The sequence below is a fragment of the Sapajus apella genome, unplaced genomic scaffold, assembly GCF_009761245.1.
Source record: "Sapajus apella isolate SASKATOON/1434 unplaced genomic scaffold, GSC_monkey_1.0 scaffold5, whole genome shotgun sequence".
Taxonomy (NCBI): domain Eukaryota; kingdom Metazoa; phylum Chordata; class Mammalia; order Primates; family Cebidae; genus Sapajus; species Sapajus apella.
The window spans coordinates 7,978,140-8,001,730 of NW_022436945.1; the positions used below are offsets into that span (position 1 = coordinate 7,978,140).

Below are 23,591 nucleotides of genomic sequence, written 5' to 3' on the forward strand. Positions count from 1 at the left end.
GAAGTAGATAGTGAAAATGGTTGCACAATTTTGTGGCTATGTCGCAATGAACAAATTAATTGTATAGTTTAAAGGAGTGAATGTTGTGGTATATGAATGATATCTCAATTTTAGAAAGAGTAAAAAATGAGTTTTATTACTGATAGAAAAACTGTTAGAGGACAAGGTCAAACTCATGTCAAACAAGTTTGCTGGTGTTCTCTGCCTGCCCTATCTTTAGTTTATCCCTATCCACGAAAAAATTTGGGATGTCAGACACTTAGAATTGCTGCCTCACACCAGTTCAGAATGCAGAGAGAAAGAGATTGAATCCCTAGCACTTACAGTATTTTTAATAGTTTAGCTCCATCCAAAGAATGTGATATAAAGATGATTTTGGTGTTTGTTTGTTTGTTTGTTTGTTTGTTTTTTGAGATGGAGTCTCACTCTGTTGCCTGGCTAGAGTTTAGTGGCGTGATCTTGGCTCACTGCAACCTCTGCCTCCTGGGTTCAAGTGATTCTCCTGCCTCAGCTTCCCAAGCAGCTGGGACTACAGGTACACAACCCTATGTTCAGGTAATTTTTGTATTTTTATTAGAGATGGGGTTTCAACATGTTAGCCAGGATGGTCTTAATCTCTTGACCTTGTGATCCACCCTCCTTGGCTTCCCAAAGTGCTGGGATTACAGGTGTGAGCCACCGTGCCTGGCCGATTTTGGTGTTTTAAGATGTAATGCCTACTCTGCTGGGTTCCTGACTTGCATGGGAACTGTAGCCCCTTTCTTTATCATTGATACAAAAACTGTTGGAGGACAAGGTCAAACTCATGTCAAATGAGTTTGCTGATGTTCCCTGCCTGCCCTATCCCTCAGCAAACTCATTTGTTTGTTCTCCAACAGTTTGTATCAGTGATGAAAAAGAAAAGGGGGGTTACAGTTCCCAATCAGGTGGGAGGAGTAAGTAAGGGGTGGAGCAAAAAGAAAGGATCTATCTTCATTCACTGATCTATTGATGAACATTTAGGTTGATTCCATATCTTTGCTATTGTGAATAGTGCTGCAATAAACATGGGCATACAGTTTTCCCTTTGATATACCAATTTACTTTCCTTTGGGTAAATACTCAGTGCGTTACATATACAGATGGAATACTATCCATCCATAATAAAGGATGAAATTCTGTCATTTGCAACAACATATACAGAATTGGAAGTCATTATGTTAAGTGAAATAAAGAGGCACAGAAAGACAACTATTGCATGTTCTCAGTCATATGTGGGAACCAAAAAATTTGATCTCATGAAGGTAGAAAGTAGAATGATATTTACCAGAGGATGGGAAGGTGGTATATGGATAGGGATGATGTATTAGGCTGTTCTTGTGTTGCTACAATGGAATATATAAGACAGGGTAATTTATAAAGAAAAGAGACTTCATTGGCTCATGGTTTGGCAGGCTGTACAAATGTGACATTGGCATCTGCTCAGCTTCCAGGGATACATCAGGGAACTTTTACTCATGGCAGAAGGTGAAGGAGCAGGCACATCACATGGTAAGAACAGGAGCAAGAGAGACAGGGGGAGGTGCCACACACTTTTAAACAACCAGGTTTCAGAAGATCCCACTATTATGAGGAGAGCACCAAACCATGAGAGTTCTGTTGCCACAACCCAAACCCTTCCCACCAGACCCCACCTCCAACACTGGCGACTACATTTTAACATGAGATTTGGGTGGGACAAATATCCAAACCATATCATCCTACTTTCAGCCCCCCCAAATTTCATGTCCTTCTCACATTCCAAAATACAATAATCAATTCTCAATAGTCCCCCAAAAGTCTTAACTCTTTCAGCATCGCTCAGAAGTCCAAAGTCCAAAGTCTCATCTGGAAATGAATTTATTCTACCTATGAGTCTGTAGATCAAAACAACTTATTTACTTCCAAGACACAATGGGGGGCAGTAAACATTTCAATTCCAAAAGGGAGAAATTGGCCAAAAGAAAGGGGCTATAGTCCTGTACAAGTCAGGTACCCAGCAGAGCAGTCACTACATTTTAAAACCAAAGAAGAAGACCAAAATCATCTTCTTCGACTCCACGTCCCACATCCAGGGCACAGTGCTGGGAGGCAGGAACTCCCAAGGCCTTTGGCAGCTTCACCTATATGTGTCTTCAGGGTGCAGCCTCCATGGCTGCTCTCATGGATTGGCGTTGAATGCCTGCAACTTTTCCAGGTGCAGGGTGCAAACTGCCAGTGGATCTACCGTTCTGGGGTCTGGAAGTTGGTGGCTTCCTTCCCACAGCTCTACTAGGCAGTACCCCAGTGAGAACTCTGTGGGGCCAGCAAACCATATTTTCCCTTCACACTGCCATAGTAGAGGCTCTCTGTGAGAGCTCTGCCCCTGCAGCAGGCTTCTTCCCGGACACTTAGGCTTTCTCATAAATCCTCTGAAATCTTGGCAGAGACTTCCAAGCCTCCTTCACTCTTGCACCCTATATACCCACAGGCTTAGCATCACATGAAAGCCACAAAGGTTTATGGCTTGCACCCTCTAGAGCAGTGGCTTGAGCTATACCTGGGCCCCTTTTAGCTGAAGCTGGAGCTGGAGTAACTGAGTGCTGAGTGATATGGTTTTGTCCTGTGTCCCCACCCAAATATCATGTTGAATTGTCATTACCAATGCTGGAGGTAGGGCCCAGTGGGAGGTAACTGGATCATGGGGTGATTTCTACAGGTTTAGCACCATCCTGCTAGTGCTGTCTCATGATAGAGTTCTCATGAAATATCGTTCTTTGAAAGTGTGCAGTACCCCCCCCAAACCCTTTGCTTACTCTCTCTCTCTCTCTCTTTATTTCTCTCTCTCTCTCTCTCTCTCTATCCTGCTGGCCATAGGAAGACTTGCTTGCTTCTCCTTCACCTTCCACCATGACTGTAAGTTTTCTGAAGCCTCCCCAGCCATGCCTCCTATACAGCCTGCAGGATTGTAAGTCAATTAAGCCTCTCTTACTCATAAATTACCCAGTCTCAGGTAGTTCTTTATATTAGGGTGAAAATGGACTAAAACAAAAAATTGGTATTGGGAGCAGAGCATTGCTATAAAGATATCTGAAAATGTGGGAGCAACTTTGGAATTGAGCAATGGGCAAAGATTTAAACAGTTTGGAGGGCTCAGAAGAAGATAGGAAGATGAAGAAAAGTTTGGAACTTCCTAGAGACTTGTTAAATTGTTGTGTCCAAAATGCTTATAGTAATAAGGACAGAGAAGTCCAGGCTGTGGAGGTCTCCGTTGGAGATGAGAAATGCATTGGGAACTGGAGTAAAGGTCACTCTTGTTATGCTTTAGAAAAAGACTAGTGGCATTGTGCTCTAGAGGTCTGTGAAACTTTGAACTTGAAGGAATTGATTTAGGGTATTTCTAAGAAGTAAAAGACATTTTCTTTTACTTCTTAGAAGACATTTCTAAGCAGTAAAGAGTTCAAGTTGTAGCCTGGCTGCTTCTAAATGCCTGTGCTCATCTGCATAAACAAAGAAGTTATCAGAAACTAGAAGTTACATTTAAAAGGGAAGCAGAACATAAAAGTTTGGACAATTTGCAACCCAGCCATGTGGTAGAGAAGAAAAACCCATTTTCTGAAAAGGTATTCAAGCTGGGTGCATAAATTTGCATAGGTAAAGAGGAGCTGAATGTTAATAGCCAAGACAATGAGGAAAACGCCTCAAAGGCATTTCAGAGACCTTCATGGCATTCCCTCCCATCACAGGCCTGGAGGCTAAGGATGGAAAAATGGTATCATGCACCAGGCCCATGAAATACTGGAGATTATATTTCAGCATGAGATTTGGGCAGGGTAAATATCCAGATCGTGTCAGATGGGATGAAGAAAGGTTGATTAGTGGGTACAAATATACAGTTAGATAGAAGGAATAAGTTCTAGTGTTTGATAGCAAAATATTAGGGTGACTATAGTTAACAATAATATATTATATATTTCAAAATAGCTAGAAGAGAATATTTGAAATATTCCCAGCACAAAGAAATAATAAATGCTTGAGGTGAAGGACATCCTAAATACTCTGTTTTGATCATTACATACTGTGTGCATGTATCACAGTACACACGTGCCCCATAAATATGCACAAATATTGTGTGACAATAAAAGAACAACAACAACAAAAAAGAAAGGAGTTAATTTTTTTAGTAGACATCCTTTCATGTAGATATCTGAGCGGTAGGGATAATTGTTACTTACTAACAAAACTTTCTCTAGATAGGGTAGCAAGTTAAAATTGATGAATCAAAGATAGTGTTGAGAAATTCACTTTGTGTGCAATACTGTTGTATTATTGTGAGGAAATTACAAAATATCACAAAGAAAAGAAAATATTAGAGCTATGACAAAGAAAATACAGACTACCTATAAGAAAACAGCAACTGAACTCACAATAGAGTTTTCAATCAGCAAAAACAGAGACCAGAAAACCATTAAGCATAGTTGCAAAATGTCAGTCAAGACTAATCACACAGCCAAATTATTATTCAGTAATGAGGGCAAAGAAATACCCCTTTAGAGATACAATGTTACAAGGGTTTACTGTGCAGAGATTGTCAATATAAGAATTTTTAAAACGTCATAGAAAGTAGAAAAGTAAGTGCAGTTGGAAGCTCTGGGATGCAAGGTACAATGGAAGACACTGAAAGTAATCAACTGTGTTGAAAATTTTCATTGAATTAATGTAAAATAAATACATTAAAGAATGTAATATTGTTGATATAATACAATGGAGGACACTAAAAGCAATAAACTGAGTTGAAAAATTTAATTGAGTTGATGTAAAATGAATAAAATAAAGAACACAATATTGTTGTGTTTTTCTTACAGGTAAAACTAAGGGGGAGGGGTATTTGATAACATGCTAAAATCCCCGTGTCTGGGAAAGCCAGATAAAATATTATGATCTTTAGAACATTCAAATAATGTATAGTTAATTCTATATACAAAAAGTTAACTAAAATTATAGAAATAAAATTCATGGGTAGAACACCAGGGGAATGCAAAAATGTTTTTTCACCTAAGAGAGGCAAAGCAAGAAAAGGAAAAAAAATGAAGTAAAGAAAATGGTTAGTAAACTCCAAATACAAGTAAGATGCAGAAATAATTCCAAATATACCAGGTATTATGGTATGTGTAAGTAGACTAAGACTTCAGAATAGAGAGATTATTATATGGATACAAAAACCTAAATAAAGCCATATGCTGCTGATGAAGAACATCACAAAACAAATCACATAGAGAAGTTAAAAGAAATTAGAAAATCTGCTAAATGATTTAGCAATGTTAATATCATGCAAAATAGATTTGAAGTATTAAAAGTAAAAGAGAAGAATTGTGCAAAAACAATCCTCCAAAGTAAGAATCACAATACCATTGTATATAACAGCATATCACTGAAAAATGCAAAGTAAACATAGACCAGATTTCAAGGGGAGGTGGGAAAATCATCAATTTTAATGGGAGGTTTAACATGGATATCAGATATTTACAGAATAAACTGAAGAGATGTTTATAAGAATAGAGATGCTTTAAGCAACACAATGTAAAAAGCTAACCCTAATAGACAGCATAGAACTCAGTCAAACAAGTAGAGAATATTATATGCCATTCAAATATATGTAGATTATTTACACAATAATCACTTTGGGACAGAAAGGAAGTCACAATAAATTTTAAAGATCAGCATAATAAATTCTATGTTCTTTAACCAAAAGACAACTAAACTAGAAATCAATAATAAGATAGTTAAAAAACAGTTCTCATATTTTTAGAAAAATAAAATTATACCTAAAATGATTAATGAATCAAAGAGTAAAATCCAGTGAGAATTACAAAATATTGGAAAGTTGTCCAAACAAAAGTTCTCTCAATTTATTTTATTTTTTAAATAATTTAAAAAAAAGTTTTAAATTTTTTTCTGAAAAACAAGATAGCTGTGCAAAATGTGCAGGTTTGTAACATAGGTATTTGTGTACCATGATGGTTTGCTGCACCTATTGACCTGTCCACTAAGTTTCCTCCCCTCACCCCTGACTCCCCAGCAGGCCCTGGTGTGTGTTGTTCTCCTCTCTGTTTCCATGTGTTCTCATTGTTCAACTCCCACTTATGTGTGAGAACATGTGGCATTTGGTTTTCTGTTCCTGTGTTAATTTGCTGAGGATGATGGCTCCCAGCTTCATCCATGTCCCTGCAAAGGACATGATCTCAGCTCATTGAAACATCTTCCTTCTGGACTCAAGTGCTCCTCCTGCCTCAACCTTCCAAGTAGCTAGGACCACAAGCGTGTACCACTACACCCACCTGACTTTTGTATACTTTATAGAGATGGGGTTTCACCATGTTGCCCAGGCTGGTCTTGATAACCTAGGCTCAAGCAATCCACCTGTCTTGGCCTCCCAAAGTGCTGGGATTACAGACATGAGCCACTGCACCAAGCCTAAATTCATTTCTTGTTAAGTAAATGATTAAAAATAAATGAATTATTTGAACCAAAAGCTTAAAAAAAAAAGGTAAACTTAATGTAGGTACAAGAAAATAATGCATTAAAAAACAAACAAAAAAGTCTAAACAGAAAGAAAAAGACTATAAGAAGAGTCAGGAAAATCCAAATACCACTCTTTGATAAAAACTAATAAAATAGATAAACCCCTAGCAAGACTGAAGAAGAACAAAAAGATATAAAAGAATAAACAAGGGTATGTAATTATGTACAAAACAGAAATTTAAAAACCACATAAATAATACTATAAATATATTTTTGGTAGAAAAATAAATTTCAACACTTAAATAATTTTCTAGAAAAATATGTTTAAAATACCAATTTGAGTCAGGAAGATGTGGAAAATTTAAATTAAAAAAAAAAAAAACTATCAAAGAGTAGAGATGATAATTAAAACTTCCCCCCTCCCTCTATTAACCCAAACTCCCATTACTCCCACCATACGAGGGTCACACTCACCTGTCTTTTGGCCAAGATTGTTTTAACAAGGAAGTTTTACCAGTCATTTGAAGAACAGACTATCTCCATCCTAAAAAAAAATATTTCAAAGAATTAGAGAGCTATTCAACTTATTTTGTGACAATATTCTAATTTTGATACTCAAACTAGGCCAATAAAGTAAAATAAAATAAAATTATAGATGAATTTCACTTAAGAGTATAGATGCAGAACATCTAGTTAAATTATAAACAAATGGAAAGGGCCATATATATACGCTTATGTATATAAATGTCAAGTAGAGATTATTCTAGCAATGTATCTATATGAGAAAATCAAATAATGAAGTTCATCATATTAACAGATTAAAAGGAAATATCACATGATCATCTCAACAGATGGAGGTAAAAATTAATATAATTCAACACTCAGCCACAGTTATATATTAAATTACACATATTATTATTTAAAATATTATAAATCAAACTATAACTATTAAAATATTATCATAATACATTAAAAACTGCCAAGTGGAAATGAAAAGACATACCCTTAAATTGTTTAGTCCATTAAAAATTTATAACAAATGTTATACTTAAAGGTAACACTGTACAAGCATTTATATTAATCAGAAAAAATAAAGTAGACAAATTTTAATTGTTTCTATTATCATTCTATTAGAAGTTATATCTGATGCAATAAGCCAAATATAAGAGAGATCGCAGTTTAAAGGGGGCAGAACAAATATTCTTAATCACAGAAAACATGATTATCTCTGCAATAAAATCTAATAGAATCTATAAACTATTAGAAATACTAGAGTTTAACAGAGGTGTCATGGGATCAATGTACAAACATTAACACCATCCTAAACACCAGAAAAAACAAAGTGAAATATGTAATAATGTAACATATTATAAGGTACCAAGGAATAAATTTAATAAAAGATATTTACTGTCTTTATGGAGAAGATTGCAAATATTTTTGAAGGTCACAAAATGGACAGGAAGAAATTGAGAGATATACAGTTACTCACTGACACCTGTAGGACACTGGTTCCAGGACCCTCCTTGAGTAGCAAAATCAACAGCCCTTCAAATAAAATGTTGTAGCATTTGCACATAATCTATACACATTCTCCTGTATACATTAAATAATCTCTAGATTACTTATAACTTAATACAATATGAATGCAATGCAAATAGTTGTTATGCTGTACTTTTACATTTTTTTATTTTTTATTGTTGTGTTGTTATTTTTTCCCAAATATTTTCCATCTGCATTTGGTTAAATCTGCAGATGTGGTACCCATGGATAGGAAGGGTCAATTGTATTATGTTCATGGCTAGGAAAATTACATCATAAAGGTATCAGTCCTCCATAGATTAAACAGTCACTGAAATTCTACTTAAAATTATAATTTTTCATGGAATTTGATAAGCTTGTCCTAAAACCTATATGGAAGTAGAAAGGGACAAGCATAATTAAAACAAAGTTTTATAAAAAGAAGATGGCAGATTGTTTTATAGATATTGAGAGTGATTATAAAGCCATAATAATTAAGAAATAAAGCACTGGTTAAGAGACAGACAAATGAAGCAATACAACAAAATAAGTCTAAGCATTTGTGGAAAGTTGGCAGGTGGCACAAGTGGCATTTACAAAGCAGTTGCAAGAAATTATTTGAAAAAAAAACTATTGAAAAAAATAATTAAAATCAAACTCTGCCACAAACAATACATATGATGATTAAAGAAAAAAAGTGATAAGCAAAATGTTTAAATATTTAGAAGAAAATATAAATATTTCTGTTACAAAGAGACATGCAACTGTATGTTCACTGCAGCACTATTTTCAATAGCAAAGATGTGGAATCAACCCAAATGCCCATCAATGATAGACTGGAAGAAGAAAATGTGGTATATATACGCATTGGAATACCATGCAGCCATAAAAAGGAATGAGATCATGTCCTTTTCAGGTACATGGATGGAACTGGAAGGCACGGTCCTCAGCAAACTAATGCAGGAGCAGAAAACCAAATATCACATGATCTCACTTAAAAGTGAGAGCTAAACAATGAGAACACATAGATACAGGGAGGGGGACAGCACACACTGGAGCCTGTTGGGGTGTGGAGTTGGGGGAGGGAGAGCATTAGGAAAAATTGCTAATGCATACTGGGCTTAATATCTAGGATGGGTTGATAGATGCAGCAAACCATAATGGCATACATTTGCCTATGTAACAAACCTGCCTCCTACACATGTACCCTGGAACTTAAAATAAAACAAAAAATTTAAAGAAGAAGAAAATATAGAAGCAAATATTTATAACCTTAGATTAGGAAAATATTTCCTAGAAAAACAAAAAAGCACAAACTATAAAGGAAAAGATGAGTAAATTTGAGTATACTAGAGTGAAAAAGAATTTCATGCAAGCTAGCATAAATTTAAAAGACAAGTCACGGACTAGGTGAAGATACTTACAACATATATGTTACAAATGTTTAGCCTCCAGAATTTGTAAAGAACTCCTACAGGTCTATAAGCAAAGACAAACACCTAAATAGGATAACGAATAAAGAAAATAAATAGATATCCACAGAAGAGGAAATGTGGCCGACAGACTTAAGAAAAAGAGGTCAACCTCAGTAGCAATTAGGGAAATGCAAAATAAAACAGTAATGAAATACCGTTTGCACAGTTATCAGATTTAAAAAAAAATTAATTACAAAATGTGGGAGTTGGTGAGAAGGCTTGGTTTAACTCCCATACCATTGCTAGGGATGGAAGGGGAAGGAATAGCCATCAGTTCAATTTATGTGGAGAGCTTTGTGACAGTGTTTGGTATATTTGAAATATGCCTTATCTTTGTTCAGGTTCCCTGGAAACTGATCCTGAGATGAGAATCTGTGATTTATTAAGTGTTCTCAGGGGAGGCTAGTAAAAGAGCAAGGAAGCAGGACAGGGAAGAGGACTAAGACAAATAATAATGAAACCTCAGGCAAAGTCCTGCAGAGTTGTCTTCACCCTGATCCCACAGGGGAGCTCTGCAGTGAAAGTTACTTCTCAAAATTGTACAATATTGAAGCAGGGGAGTAGATCGACCCTTCTTTCCAATTGCCCTTGTTACTGGTCAAGAGCAGATGAAATGGATGAGCAAATGCTTCATATTTCAGGGTCTGCCTATAGGAAGAGAAAATCTACAGATGCTCTGTGTTAGATTTCATTTCTAACATATGGATGGAGGGATAACACGATAAATGGTGCATAATATTTGGGTGAAACATTAACAGTGAAATACTTGTCTGCACCATAGCCCAGCAATTTAACTTCCAGCTATATACACGATAAATCCTTGCTGAATGTATCATTACACACCATACTGTTTTCTATAATGGCTGTACCAATTTTCACTTCCATCAACAGTGTGTAAAGATTTCTTCTTCTCCTAAACCTTGGAATACTTATCTCTGTCTTTTCAATAATAGCCATTCTAACAGGTGTTAGGTGACATCTTGTAATGGTTTTGATTTCCATTTCCCTGATGTTTAGTGATGTAAAGCACTGTTTCATATACATGTTGGCCATTTGTATGTCTGGAAAAATGTCTATTCAGGTTCTTTGCACATTTTTAATTGTTGTTGATTGATTGATTGCTATTTAGTTGTATGAGTTTCTCATATATGTTAGATATTAACCCCTTATAAAATATATGGCTTGCAAATATTTTCACCTATTCTATGGGTTGCCTTTTCATTTTGTTGATGGTTTCTTATGCTGTGCAAAAGCTTTTAGTTTGATGTAATCCCATTTACTTTTTTTGCTTTTATTGCCTGTGCTTTGGGTTCATATCCAAAAAGTAATTGCCAAAATTAAATGTTAAGCTTTTTTCCCTATGTTTTCTTCCACGAGTTTCATGGCTTCAGATCTTACATTTAAGTCTTGAATCCATTAATTTTTGTATATGGTATAAGACAAGAATTCAACTTCACTCTTTTGTATATGGATATTCAATTTTCCCAACTAACTTCCTTATTGTAACTTGTATTTCCCCATTGTGTATTCTTGGTGCTTTTGTCAAAGATTAGTTGATCAAATACACATGGGTTTATTTCTGAGCTCTTTATTTTGTACCATTGGTTTATGTGTCTGTTTTTATGTCAGTAAAAACAGACTTAGATTACTATAATCTAAAAAAACTGCTTAGATTACTATAATTGTAATATAGTTTGAAATCAGGGTATATGATGTCTCCAACATCATTTTCGTTCTCAAAATTGCTTAGACTATCTTAGATATTTTATGGTTTCATATGAATTTTAGGATTTATTTTTCTATTTCTTTGTCAAATGTCATTGAAATTCTGATAGTGATTTCGTTGAATCTGTAGATTGTTTTGAGTAGTATGGATATTTTAACAATATTAATTCCAATCCATGAACATAGGCATTTATTCTTCCAATTTATAAACATGGGATAACTTTCCATTTATTTGCATCATCAATTTCTTTCCTCAGTATTTTATAATTTTCAATGCACAGACCTTTTACCTCCTTGGTATCTTATTCGTTTTGATGCTATTATAAATGGGATTATTTTAAAAATTTCTTTTATGGATAGTTCTCTGTTAGCATATAGAAATGCTACTGATTTTTGTGTGTTTATTTTTTATTTGATAACTTTTCTGAATTTGTTTATTAGGCTTTTTTCCATATCTTCTGTCAATGTGGATGTTTATTAGTTTTAATAGTTTTTTTGGGGCAGAGTCTTTAATTTAGGATTTTCTATACATAAGATCATGTGATCTACAGAGATAATTTACTTCTTTCTTTACAATTTGGATGCCTTTTATTTCCTTCTCTTGACTAATTGCTCTGGCTAGGAATTTCAGTACTATGTTGAATAGAAGTGGCGAGAGAGGGCAGCATCTGTTTTTTCCTGATCTTAGAGGAAAGCTTTCATCTTTTCACCATTAAGTATAATATTAGCTGTGGGCTTGTCATATGCGACCTATATTATGTTGAGGTACATTTTTTATACCTAATTTGTTGAGGTTTTATCATGAAAAGATACGGAATTTTGTCACTTTATCTGCATCAGTTGAGATGACCATATGATTTTTGTTCTTCATTGGGTAAATATGGGGTATCACATTAACTTGTGACATGATTTGATTTGTGTATGTTGAAACATCCTTTTATCCCGGGGAAAGTCTCAATTGATAATTGCGCATTATTTTAAATTTCATTTACTTGCAATTTGTTTGAAAATTTTTGCATCTATGTCCATTAGGAATAGTTGCCTGTGATTTTCTATTCTTATAGTATCTTTACCTGGCTTTGGTATAATCATTTTGGCCTCATAAAATGAGTTAGAAGCGTTTTTTTCACTTTGATTTTTTTGGAAAAGCTTGAAAAAGATTGGCATTAATTCTTCTTCAAATGTTTGAGAGAATTTATCTGTGAAATAATTTGATTCTACTTTGGTTTATGGTTGGGGCGTTTTTGGTTACTGATTTAATCTTTTAATTTGTTATTGACCTGTTCAAATTTTTTATTTCTTTATGATTTATTCTTGGCAATGTCTAGGGATTTGTCAATTTCTTCTAGGTTATCTAATTTGTTAGCATATAACTTTTCATATTTATCTCTTATGAACCTTTATATTACTGTGGTATCAGCTGTAATGCCCCCTTTTTAATTTATAATTGTATTTATTTTTAACTTTTATTTTTGAATATTGTGGATACATAATAGGCGTATATATTTATGGGGTACATGAGATGTTTTGATACAGACATGCAATGGAAAATAAGCATATCAGAATTCTCAGAAATGCCTATTCAAATCTTTTGCCCATTTTTGATTGGATTATTATATTTTTTTCCTATAGAATTGTTTAAACTCCTTATATATTCTGGTGATTAATCCCTTGTCAGGTTGGTAGTTTGAAAATATTTTCTCCCATTCTATGGGTTGTCTCCTTGTTGACTGTATCCTTTCTATGCAGTAGCTTTATTTTTTTTCAGTCAGAAACATGTATTCATCTATTGACTACTTACAGTATAGTGATTTCACATTTTAGCTGGTAATTAAAGATGGTTATGTGTTAAGTAAGAGAAGACAGTCTTTTGTCCAGATATCACTTCTCAGAAATCTAGGCAAATTTTATTTTAAGAACTAGAATTGCATCTCCTGATGGCAGTTGTCACCCTGAGAACAGGAAAAAGGCAAGGAAACTACACAGGATTTTGATTCTGCTAAACAGGTGCACATAATATTAGTTTATTAATGACTATATTTTGAAGCCAGCCATTTTGCCCAATATTTCAGTAACTAGCTGTTTAATATTAAAGCAGAATGTACTGCCACGTTATGACATAAGTGCAGCTTTATCCATAAACCCTCCCCACAATTATACATTAAATGCTACTTTTATTTAAGCAAGGCACCCCTACTTTTTCTAAAATATGGGATGTGCTATTCCATTGAAAAAGCAAATGAGGAGACCAATTTTCTTCCTATCTAGAGCTGGTTTGAATTCAAGTAAAGCCATTATTTTTCTTACCAGTCTGGACTGTTCTGACATGTCACCTCACAATTTTGAGACTAACAAACACCCTTAGGTTTACCCTAATGAAAAACAAACAAACAAAAAAAAAAAACAAAAAAAAAACCAACAACAACAACAACAAAAACAAACCAGGGAAGGACAGTTCAGACAACTTCTAAGTTAAGACTAGAATGGCCCCTTAAGTAGATAGCACCAATGTTAAACACCTTTAGCACAAGGCTTAGAAAGGCCAAACATTTCTAAAGACATAAGACTGCCAAATTGTCATTTACACTCACTAAGCTGTGGTATTTATTTTTTTGTTTTGATTTTTAAAAATTCCTCTCTCTACCTAAGTAATTAAATACTGCAATGTAATTACTTAAAATTTAAAATCAGTCTGCCAAACCACACCAGTTCAAAGGTCTGAAACCTTTCTTTGTATTGGTGAATGTTTGGTTAAAATAAATCACTGTTTTACTCTACGAGAAGTTTTACATCAGACCACTCAATTCATAGGCCATATATATATATATATATATATATAATTTTATATATATATATATAATTTTATATATATATATAATTTTTCAATTGAAGGAGTTTAAAAAACGCTGCTGAATAAAAATATGTAGTCTTTACATTGGGTAACATATCATCTATGAAAATAAACTGTTTAATCATGTAAGATAATGACCATATTTTAAAATCAGATCCTGGACAGTTTAAACAAAAAATTTAATCTGTGGTTTATTTCATAATCCCCATCTAGATCTTTCATTTCTTCTTCTAAATAGTCCACTATGAAATTTTTCTTAGAAGCAATTAACCCAAAACACCAAAATCATTTCCCTAGCAGTTACTGCTAATAAACTGGAACTATATATCCCATGTCCAAGAAAGATGTGCAAATGGAATGCTTCTTGCTTCATCCTTATTATCTGGAGCCCCTGAAGTCTTATTTTCCTTTTGAACGTAAATTCAGGAACAGTTCAATATACCTATGATGAATGTGAGACCGATCCTTGAGCATCCTTGCATCAGCATCTTCATGGGTCTCAAAATGCACATCAGCTTCTCCAGTGGCCTTCCCACTGGAGCTGTATTCCATGGTGATTCTAATAGGCTTCAGTGGAGCGAAAAAGTTTATAATTTCTTGGGCATTGGCTTGGAAAGATAATCCTGTCATGTGGACAAAGTGCAAAGAAGGCGTAGTTCCAAAATCAGCAGCATGTGGAAGCTTTTCTGGCACCTCCTTAGCCAATTCTATTTCTTTCTCACTTTCGAAAGCTGTCATGGGTCGAATATCCTATGTTCTTCAAAGACCATTTCTGGCTCAGTTATATAGTTAGCAGTAGGAGAAGATGCCATTTTCTTTCCCTTATGAGAATCAACATGTGTTGGAACTTCATTCCTTCTGCTTACTTCCAGTTTATCAATATGTGGAGCTTACGCTTAAGGAATAGGGAATTATGTTTTGTCTCCTGAAGGAGAGAGTATCTACATAAATTATTTGGAATTCTACAAGGGAGATTTTGTCTTCTCCAAATTTATTTATTCATTCAAATATCTATTTGTATTTGTATGGATTCATGAATATTTATTTCATACTTTGGATTATGTCTGAGTTTGCTTTGTACTGTTATTATAGAATGCCTGAGACTGGGTAATTTATGATGAACAGAAACATATTGACTCACAGTTCTGGAGGCTGGGAAGTCCACTATCAGGGTGCTGGCATCTGGTGAGGGCTTTTTCACTGTGTCACCATATGGCAAGAGAGGGTAAGAGAGAGGAAGCAAGAGTGGTGCAAACACCCTTTCATAACAACATCTATCCTATCCATGAGGGTAGAGCCCTCATAGTTAGTCACCTGTCAAAGACCCCACTTTGTAATACTGTTACAATGGCAATTAAATTTCAACATGACTTTGGGAAATGACAAACATTGAAGACATAGCAGGTTTCATCTACTATTAATTTATTTTGTTATACAAATTTTTCCAGTTTTGGCCACTGGGAGCTCTTTCAAGTAGCTTTTGTGTCCTTTGAACATATTCTCATTATTAATTAATTAAAATTTGGGTATTTCCTTGCTTTCTGGCACTACAGGATACTCCAGTCTCATTTTCTGTATTTCCTTTCCCAATCCTAGAATCAGGCATTTCTACAAAGAGAATTGCCGAAGAATGATATTAACTCCAAGATCTCAGTGCTAGGCTTGTTCATTGCTACTAGGGTGTTGTCACTTTAGGCCCTATTAGCTGACAGGCTAAGGATATATTCATGCATAATAACGAGTCTGTACACTTATATCTATAAATATTTCTGTATGGAACTATTTGTGTTAAGCTAAACATGAGTTGTCACTGATGTCTCCAGCCCTAAAATATAAGCACACAGATGACTCTAGGCTCTTTTTCCTGCCAATTTGTAATCTCCAACTCCAACAGTATAAAATGGCTCCCACTATCTTCCATCCATCTACCTAATTGTTTGATTTGTGTATACATTTGTAATTGTATAAGAATTGTAAGCCAATACCTCTGTGGTAAATGACTTTATTCATTAGGCTACAATACCCAGATATAATTTCTTTTGCTTTTGCTCTTACAGACTTGACACATTTCTAAAGTTATTTAGATTACCACGTGTATTATTTCACTTCCTTTGGTGAAGTTGTTTTGTACACTTATAGTATTGCCATAATGTTTTCCCACATTCCGAATTCCATTCTTGGATTCTAAAATATTTTAGTTAAAATATTACAACTATTGATGTTCACTGTGTTTTAAAATTCAATGGATTTCTGACACAAGAGTATAATGTATCCACCATCACGGTGTCATTCAGAATGGTTCCACTACACTAAAAAATATCCCATCCTTCATGCTTCACCTATTCAGCCCTTACCTCTTCTATCTTCTCTCTGAAATCTGACCTTTTTACTGTCTCTATAGTTTTACTTTTTCCAGGATGTCATAGAATTGGAATCATACAGTATGTAGCCTTTCCCCAATGGCTTTTTGTACTTAGTATAATACATTTAAGGCTCATCTTTTTCTTCTTGTGATTTGAAAGCTCATTTCTTTCTATCATTGAATAATATTCCATTTTATGGGTCTACCATACTTTGTTTATTCATTCACCTTTGAAAGACATCTTGTACAAATTTTTGTGTAGATGTAGTCTTCAACTCATTTGTATAAATTTTTAGAAGCATGATTGCTGAATGGATGGTGATATGGTTTGGCTGTGTCACCACCCAAATCTCATCTTGAATTGTAGCTCCCACAATTCCCACATGTCATGGGAGGGACCCAGTGGGAGATAATTGAATCATGGTGGCAGGTCTTTCCCATGCTGTTCTCATGAAAGTGATTAAGTCTCACAAGATATGATGGTTTTCTAAAGTGGAGTTTATAACAGGAGTTTCCCCTATGCAAGTTTTCTTCTCTTGTCTGCCACCATGTGAGATGTACCTCTCACCTTCTGCCACAATTGTAACACCTTCCCAGCCATGTGGAACTGTGCATCCATTAAACCTTTTTCTTGTGTAAATTGCCCTGTCTCAGGTATGTCATTATCAGAAGTGTGAAAATGGACTAACACAGATGGTAAGACTTTGTAGACCACTCAGCTTTGTCAAAAACTGTCACTGTTTTCCAAAGTCACTGTACTATTTTTCATTCCCACCAACAATGAATATAAAAGTTCCTGTTGTTCTATATCCTAATCAGTAATTAGCATTGTCAGTTCTAAGGACTTTTGTCATTCTAATAGGCACATAATAGTATCTCACCATTGTTTAATTAACAATTTCTTAATGACATATAATTTGGAGCATCTTTTCATAAGCTTAATTGCCATTGTATATGTTTCATGAAATGTTTGTTAATGTCTGTGACCAATTATTTAATCAGTTTGTTTTCTTGTTGTTGAGTTTCAAGTGTGCTTTGTATATTTTTGATATATGTTCTTTATCAGATATGTGTTTTTCAAATTTTTTTCACAATCTGTTGCTTATCATTTTATTCTCTTAACAGTATATTTTGTATATCAGAAATGTTAAATTTTAATTAAGTCTAACCATTATTTTATTTCTTTCATGAATTTTTGTTTTGATGTTGTGTCTAAAATGTTATCACCAAACCTAAGGACACCTACATTTTCCTCTAGAAATTTTATAATTTTAATTTTACATTTAAGTTTATGATCTATTTTGAGTTAATTTTTGTGAAACATGTAAGGTCTGTGTCTAGGTTCTTTTTTTTTTACATGTGAATGTCCAACTTTTCAAGCACTGTTTGTTGAAAATACTATCCTATACTTTTTTTTTTTTTTTACAAATTGCCTATGTTCCTTTGTTAAAAATCAGTTGACTATATTTATTTAGGTTGTTTCCCAGGTTCTTTTCCAAATACATATACATATTCTTTTCCAATTATATATGTATCGGTCCTTTCACTCATGACACAGTGTCTTGATTATTGTAGTCTTATATTGAGTCTTGAAGCGCAATAGTGAGAATCTTCTAATTTTGTTCTTCTTTAGTATTGTGTTGGCTATTCTAAATTGTTTCCCTTTCTCTATAAACTTTAGAATAAGCTTGTCAGTATCTTAAAAAAGAGCTTTTTGGAACTTTTGGTGGGATTTTATGAATCAATAGATCAAATTGGGAAGAATTAACGTATCAAATGCATTTTTCTTCCAATGCATGAGCATGGGCAATCTCTCCATACATTTAGATATTCTCAGATATCTTTTATCATTGTTTTATAGATATCTGCATAAAATTTCTGTTGGTATTTGGTTAGAGTTACATGTAAGCATTTCAATTTTTGTGGCATTAGAATTGGTATTGTTATTTTAATTTCAAATTTTTATTGTTTGTTACTGAAATATAGAAAAGCAAACAATTTTTAAAATGTTAGCTCTACATGCTGTAACATTGTTTCACTTGCTTTTCAGTTTTAGGTAATTTTTTTGTCAATTCTTTGGGAATTTATACATAAACAATCACATTATTTGTAAATAATATAATTTTTCTCCTTTTTTCTCTTTTTTCTTTATAATACACCTACATTTTCTTTCTTTCTTTTTTTCTTTTTTTAAATTTTTTATTGTATTTTATTTTTATTTTTTTGAGATGGAGTATTCCTCCGTCTTCCAGGCTGGAGTGAAGTGGTGTGATCTAGGCTCACTGCAATGTCTGCCTCCGGATTCAAACAATTCTCCAGCCCCAGATTACAGGTGCCCACCACCACGCCTGGCTAATTTTTGTATTTTTAGTAGAAACGGTGTTTCGCCATGTTGGCCAGGACAGTCTCAATCTCTTGAGCTTGTGATCCGCCTGTCTCGGCCTCCCAAAGTGCTAGGATTACAGGTATGAGCACTGTGCCTGGCCAATATCTTTTATTTTTTGTTGTCGTGCAGTAACTAGGAATTTCAGTGTAATGTTAAGTAGATGTGGTAAGAGAGAACACATCCTTATCTTATTCCTGACTTTAAGGGAGGTATCTAGTTTCTTATCATTAAATATGATATGAGTTGTTGATTTATTGTAGATGTTCTTTATTAAGGTGAGGAAGTTCCCTCTCTTCTATCTTTCTGAGAATTTTTATTATTAATGTATGTTGGATTTTGTCAGACGCTTTTTCTGCATCAATTGATATGGTCATATGATTTTTTTGTTTTATCCTGTTGACATTAAACCACCGTTTCATACATGGATAAATTCACTTTGTTGTGGTATGTAACTCTTTTTATATTGTTGAATTCTATTTGCTTACATTTTGGTGAGGACTTTTGCATAAATTTTAATGTGGCATATTGGTCTATATTTTCTCTTTCTTGAAATGCCTTTAGTTTTAGTGGTACGGTAATGTTGGCCTCATAGGATGAGTAAACAAATGTTCCTTCTGCTTCTATTTTCTGGAAGATATTGTGGAGAACTGGTATTATTTTCTCTTCAAATATTTGTTAGACTTCACCAGTGAAACCATGTGGTGTTTGTATTTTATTTTTTTGGAAGATTACTAATTATTGATTTAATTTCTTTAATAAATATAGGCTTATTCAGATTATGTATTTCTATATGTGTAAGTTTTATTGTTTGTATCTTTGAAGAATTGGTCCATTTCTTCTAAGTTATCAAAGTTGTGGGCATAGGGTTATTTATAGTATTCCCTTATTATCTATTTGATGTTCATGGGCTCAACAGTGATGATTTTTCATTTCTGATACTGGTAATTTTTTTCTTCTTTTTTTCTTGTTTACCTTGACCATATGCTTATGAATTTTACTGAGTTTTTCAAAAACCAGCTTTTGGTTTCATTGATTTTCTTTCTTATGTTCCTAGTATTAATTAATTGATTTGTGCTTTAATTTTTTATTATTTATTTTCTTCTTTGTTTTTTAGGCTTTATTCACTCTTCTTTATCTAGTTTCCTGAGGTAGAACTTTATAACACTGATTTGAGATCACTCTTCTTTTCTAATATACACATTTAATGTTATAAAGTTTCCTTCCAGTGCTGCTTTAGTTGTTAGTGATGAATTTTGATTTGTTATATTTTTATTTTTATTCAATTGAAAATGTTTTCTAATTTCACTGTAATTTTTTCTTTGATCTTTGGGTTATTTAGAAGAATGTTGTTTAATTTCTAAATATTAGAAGCATGTTGTTTAATTTCTAAATATTTAGGGATTTTCTAGCTATCTTTCTGTTGTAGGTTTCAAGTTTAATTTCTCTGTTGTCTAAAAACATATTTTTTTGGTATGATTTCTATTCTTTTGAAGATGTTAAGGTGTAATTTTGGATTAGGTTGTGGACTTGTATTATATATGAGAAAAATAACACATTTTGTTGTTGTTGGATGAAATATTCTATAAATGTAAATGCCAGTTAGGTTAAGTTGATTGATAATGCCATTTTAACAAATCTCTTGCTGACTTTCTGCCTGCTTAATCTATCAGCTACTACAAGAGAGATGTTGAAATTTCTAACCATAATATTAGATTTGCCTATTTCTCTTTTCAGTTCTATCAATTTTTACCTCTTCTGTTTTGACACTTTGCTGTTAGGTGCAAACACTTTAAGAAATGTAATGTTGCTTTTGGAAAATTGATTTCTTTATCATTATGTAATGCCTCTATCTCTGATAATATTTTATTCTGATTTCTACTTTGTCTGAGGTTAATATAGCTACACTGGATTTCTTCTGATTTGTGTTAGCATAGTATAACTTTCCTTATCTCTCTTTTTTATAAACCTAGCTGAGTCTTTCTGTTTAAAATGGTTTTCTTGTATGCCTCTTAGAGTAGATATTGTTTTTTTAAATCCATTTTGGCAATCTGTCTTTTAATTAATATATTTAAACCCTTCATATTTAAAAGGATTATTGATTTGGTTAATTTAATTTTATTTATTTATTTTTTGAGATGGAGTTTCACATGATCTCGGCTCACTGCATCCTCTGTCTCCTGGGTTCAAGCAATTCTCCTGCCTTTGCCTCCTGAGTAGCTGGGACTACAGGTGCATGCCACCATGCCCAGCTAATTTGTGTATTTCTAGTAGAGATGAGGTTTTTGCCATGTTTGCCTGGCTGGTCTTGAACTCCTGACCTGCCTGTTTGGCCTCCCAAAGTGCTAGGATTGCAGGCTTGAGCCACTGCACTTGGTTGATTAGGTGGATTTTTATACTTCATGCTTGTATGTTCTTGTTTCTAGGTGTTCCTTGAACACTTACTTTATTTCCCCCACCATTTCTATTTCATCTTGTTTTAATTGAGTATTTTATCTAATTTCATTTTATTTTCTTTCTTAGCAATTGATTACGCTCCTTTAAAAAGTTATTGTAATGATTGCCCTTGAGTTTCCAATTTGCATTTTAAGATAATCTAGAGGGTTTTTTCCCCAAGGTGGTGAATTAGAGACTTTTCAGCATGCCTCAGCCACTTGGAAATAGCAAGATAGTGCATAAAGATAAACCCTATAAAGTTTAATTCAAGAAAGAAAACAGGAATCAGCTGGAATCATGAAGGGAACCCTAGATTCCATGGAGAAGAATGTGGGCAAACCAAGGTCTATTATGGTGTCTCACTGATAAAAAGATCCTGATGCAGGAAGGCCCTCTTTCCTTCATGCCCAGGTGGACCTCCAGGCATTCAAAACACTCACACTTCTATTTCAGCAGCCTGATCTATGTCCCACCATTCCTGGACATAGATCATGGTGCGGCAAGGCCCTCTCCACACCTAGGCAGATTTCCAGGCATTTGGAGCACCAACTCACCAGGATCAGTAACCTGAACTGCCCTATCCTTCCTGTGCAGAGATCCTGGTGCAGGAGGGCCTGCTCTACTTTACACCCAGGCAGATATCCAGGCATCTGGAGGATTTACTCTCTTGGATTAGGAGTTTAGGGCACCCCCATACCCATGTAGAGGACTTGGGGCCATGGAGTCTTCCCAGTCTCATGCCAGAAAAAGAAAGAAAAAGAAAAAAGCCTACCTGCATGAAAACAATTAAAATAATTAGAAGTGTCAAAGTCTTCAAATGAGAATGAAACAGCACAAGAATTCTGGCACAGAATTGGTTTTCCAGTCCCATGCTTAGGCACATCTCTAGGCGGTTGGTGGCCATCCACTGGATTCTCCCTCAGCACTAGTGCTTGTGCCTGTCATCAAGTGACTGGTAGGCAGACCTGCCTGTTACTGTCCTGCTCATTGTGGCCTCCACTCTCCTAGGCTAAGCAGGGAGCTCAGACCATTGTGCACTCTATGAATCAACACATTGCCTGAAGCAACACAGAGCTTCTCCCAGAAAACAAGGATGAAATATATATATGGCTACAACCTGCTCTTACCTATAAGTGCCATCTACTGGCTTGTAGGTTAAACTGCACAGCCTGATATAGAAGAAAACATTTCCAACAGAAGTGCATACATAGGGCTAAAGAAGTAAAGCCAAAAGAACATACCTGGCATTCTCTGCAGTTACACTCCCTAGGGAGGGGAGAAAAGATAAAAAGAAAGAAGGGAAAATAATAATGAGTAAAGAAAGAAATAAAAATTATACTTCTATGAAAACAGAAAAATTAGATGTGCCGGTATCACCACATGAGAAGTAACCAGCATAAAAATTCTGGCACCATGAAAAATCTGAATGCTGTTACACCAACAAAGAATCATATTAGCTCTCCAACGATGGTCCTTAACCATAATAGAAACTCAGAAATGACAGGTAAATAATCTGAAGAATGGATTTCAAGGAAGTTCAGTGAGATCCAAGACAAGGTTTAAAAGCAAGAAAAGGAAATCTTTTTTTTTCCCATTTATTTATTTTGTTGCATTTTAGGTTTTGGGGTACATGTGAAGAACATGCAACGTTGTTGCATAGGTACACACGTGGCAGGGTGATTTGCTGCCTTCCTCCCCATCACCTACATCTGGCATTTCTCCCCTTGCTATCTCTCCCCAGCTCCCCACCCCCCACCGTCGCTCCCCTATTTCCCCCCAACTGACCCCAGTGTGTAGTGCTCCCCTCCCTGTGTCCATGTGTTCTCATTGTTCAACACCCACCTATGAGTGAGAACATGTGGTGTTTGATCTTCTGCTCTTCTGTCAGTTTGCTGAGAATGATGGTTTCCAGGTTCATCCATGTCCCTGCAAAGGACCCAAACTCATCATTTTTGATGGCTGCATAATATTCCATGGTGTATATGTGCCACATTTTTCCTATCCAGCAGATCGTCAGTGGGCATTTGGGTAGGTTCCAGGTCTTTGCTATTGTAAACATTGCTGCAATGAACATTCGTGTGCACGTGTCCTTATAGTAGAATGATTTATAATCCTTTGGATATATACCCAGTAATGGGATTGCTGGGTCAAATGGAATTTCTATTTCTATGTCCTTGAGGAATCGCCACACTGTCTTCCACAGTGGTTGAACTAATTTACACTCCCACCAACAGTGCAAAAGTTGGTTCCTATTTCTCCACATCCTCTCCAGCATCTGTTGTCTCCAGATTTTTTAATGATCGCCATTCTAACTGGTGTGAG

General features: G+C 34.7%; 1 pseudogene across 1 annotated transcript in view; it reads right to left on the reverse strand.

Moving 5' to 3' along the window:
- Positions 1-14,118: 14,118 nt before the first annotated feature.
- Positions 14,119-23,591, reverse strand: part of LOC116548801 — an 80,728-nt pseudogene continuing 71,255 nt past the window's right edge. Inside the window, exon 2 of the transcript XR_004267546.1 lies at positions 14,119-14,977. The product of XR_004267546.1 is annotated as a G-rich sequence factor 1 pseudogene (transcript). The remainder of the gene's footprint in view (positions 14,978-23,591) is intronic.